The sequence below is a fragment of the Notechis scutatus genome, chromosome 3 (assembly GCF_049901735.1).
Source record: "Notechis scutatus isolate UNSWTSFEM ecotype Mainland chromosome 3, rNotScu1.2, whole genome shotgun sequence".
NCBI lineage: Eukaryota > Metazoa > Chordata > Lepidosauria > Squamata > Elapidae > Notechis > Notechis scutatus.
Window position 1 is genome coordinate 73,927,784 of NC_142011.1, and position 3,542 is coordinate 73,931,325.

Below are 3,542 nucleotides of genomic sequence, written 5' to 3' on the forward strand. Positions count from 1 at the left end.
TCCAAATCCATTTATAGCATTGGCTTCAGTTTATTGCCTTCATAAAGTTCGTATCAGCTCACTGAATTTCAGACTGGTTTGTTCATTCTTTGTGAAGGAAGTTTGTCATAGATCTTGCAAACAAAACATAACCTATTAAAAAAGGAAGGTCTCCAATAATTACCATCTTCTGTGAGAATCCCACATGCATCTCAAGTAAAGGGTGTAAAATTATATTCTGGCAAATGATGTTACAATTATTTTCCTCCTTCAGAGTCAAAAGTGATAGAAAAGAAATGTGTTTAAAATAATACTCGCATGACACCTTCTGGTGGGAAGTCAATAAACTCTCATAATTACTTCAACACCAGTGAGAGGCCTCACCAACGGAAAATAGGCAGAACATCTCCAATAGTGGTTTGAAAAATTATACACATTTAAAATTGTCTCTCCAGATGCTTTGGATTAGAATTCCAGCAATCCAATGAGTGAAATTTATGAAAACTGTAGTCCAAAATACTGAAGATTTCCTATCCCCGCTTTATATCATGCTTGCTTTTAAGTTGAAGTCCCTTAAAAACACATAATATGCATATTTACATCCAAATTATAATAAAGGACCAATCTTGACCCTTGATTGTTGGAAACTCTTGTAATTCTTATTATTCTAGCCCAAGGCTCTTCAAAGTTGGCAAGTTTAAGACTTGTGGACTTCAGCTCCCAGAATTCCTGAGCTAACATGACTGAAGGAGGAATTCTTAAGTCTTAAAGCTGTCAAGTTTGAAGACCCCTTTCCTAGCCTAAATCTGAAGTTAAAGTACTTCAGCCATCTAATGAGAGGACAAGACCCTGATGTTGGAAAAGATTGAAGGCAAAAAAACCAAGAGTATGGCAGAGGATGAGATGGCTAGATAGTATCAACACAACATGACTTTGGGCAAACTCTGGAAGACAGTAAGGACTGGGAGGCCTGGCATGCTGTGGTCCATGGGGTCACAAAGAAATGGACATCAATTAGTGACTGAACAACAAATCTTCCTCAAGATTTAGCATATAGGACCCTCAGACCTTGGAGAATTTTGGATCTTCACCCCCAATGGAAGAATGGAAAGTGAAGATAATGGAACTTGCCGAGATGGCCAGATTGACTGATTTAATCAGAGTAAAGATATTGTCTATGTTTAACAACAATTGGAAATTCCATATTAATGTGTTCAGGGAACTGAAACAAAATGAAGTTATAATAGTTTTGATGATTAGAATAAAAATAATAGATTATAGGAAAAACATAAACAATGCTGTAACCATAAAGTAAGAGGTTGATTTATACTTATACTTCTAACTACTGTAAAAAAAAAATCAGGTCACTTTTTGAAACTTTTCTTCTTCTTTTCTTTGATTTCTTCTGCATTGTTTCCTTTGCTCTTTTCTTCTTTCTTTTTTTTTCACTCTAAAGACTAGTCTTGTCAGTTTTTTGTTTTCAAAATTCTTATAAAATTTTATTAAAATTCTTTTAATAAAAAAGAAAGACAGCTTTAGATCATCATCAAAATACTCTACCCCAGCACTTGTGAAGATTTTTCCTGGGCTTTTCAATATTGGGATAATTTTTGTGTGTAAATGATCAGCAAATCTATGTGGCTTTTTTCTGGTGGAATGTAGTCAATTTCACTTGGAATGCCAGTATTTACTATAGAGATCCACAGGCTCTTTACAAAAGAAAAAAAATGGGAACAGGAATTTCATTCCCCCATGCTTCTACTCACCACCCAAGTCAATCACAACGTTTCCCTGCTTTTAATTTCTACTATCCATCTACTGAGAAACTGGACATCAATTTTCTTATCTTTATCATTTACAATTATTTACTTACTTCTTACTTTCTTGTAGATTGCTCATTCCTGGAGCCTCTGGGTGGCTAATAACAACAGGATAAAATAAAATAGCCCAAGTACATATAATAATAAAAAAGCTCAGAAACATAGAAATCCCACACACCTGCAAACTTTACCTTCAGTTATACCATACCCTCCTCCTCCTGTGCAAAAATGGACCAGGTAGGTCTTCCACAACCTTTGTAGTCCAAGAGGAACAAAACTGGCTACTTATCAAGTGGGACTTCCAAAGAATGAGATCAGTTAGTCAAAACGCATGGATTTGAGACTCCATCAGGGATGGAATTTGGAGAAAATTGACCTTACCTGATCTTGTTACACAAACAGATCCAATATAGAAGAAAGGTCCTCAGATTACTAGGTCCAGAGCTACTTCGGGTTTTAAAGGGACAGCCAGTTCCCTTTAACATACTCAGAAGTTAATTGGAGATCAATGTAGTTCCCAATGCAATAGGGTCACCCAAGTAGGTAGGGAGGTACCTTTTCTGCTCAAGTTACTACATTGTGTAACTGCTGTAGCTTCTGAATGCACTTCAAGGGCAGCTATATGAAGAATGTTGCAGTTATTCAAACAGAAGGTGGTTATAGCATGAGTGATGAGTGCAGGGCCTCCCAGTCCAAGATAGTCACAACTGACACACAAGATGTAGCTGTGCAAAGGCCTCCTAGCTACAGCTGTCACTCTGTCATCAAGCAGCAGTGTGACTTTATAACCCCCAAATTGTGACCCTACACCCCATTCAGAGTCAAAGATGGAATTTCCCAGGAATCATTGGGTTCACAAACCCAATATTTACAGAATGTAGGTTCTATTCAGCCAGTACTAGCAGCTTCCATCATAGTGTCAAATCGTTACTACCTGGCCTTCACACCTAACTGCTCGCCTTCAGTTATGCTTTGAACTGAAAACATCACTGATCATATAAAATAACCTGCAAGTTATATATCTGTAAGTTTTCACCAGTCCAAGAAAGATTACCCTTCAGCGCTAACACGATTCCATATCTATAATGCATTCAGGCAAAGCAAGCAATCCAGAGATACATGTCAGATACAGCATTTGGTGGGAATCAGATCAATGATCATAGAGTTAAAATGTATTTCGAAGCCAAATTTCAGAAAGTATGAATTACACAAAGCATTACTTGGCACTATACATTATTTACTAATTTTCAGTATACTGGAATGGCATTCAATAAATTATGTCTTGAAAGTTGACTTACTTGAGCTATATAACTATGTAAGTATATAATTCTGAGCTCTTTACAGTTGTACAGAAATACATATAATACACAAGCCTAAGACTAACTTTGGCTCCTAGTGTCAAACTACTACTTTTGTACTATATCTGTGGTGGCACAATGGTTACAATGCAGTATTGCAAGCTAACTCTGCCCCACTGCCAGGAATTCAGTCCCAACAAGTTTAAGGTTGACTCAACTTTCCATCCTTCCAAAGTCAATAAAATGAGGACCCAGATTATTGGGGGCAATATGCTAATTCTGTAAACCACTCAAAGAGGGCTGTAAAGCACTATAGGGCAGTATATAATCCACACCTCTCCAGCTTGCATTAAAAATCAGAAATTGGACGATCTGGAATTTTGTTGTCATTACTGCTAGACATACGGTACCCTAACAGAGGATACAACTAATGAATGCCATTCTG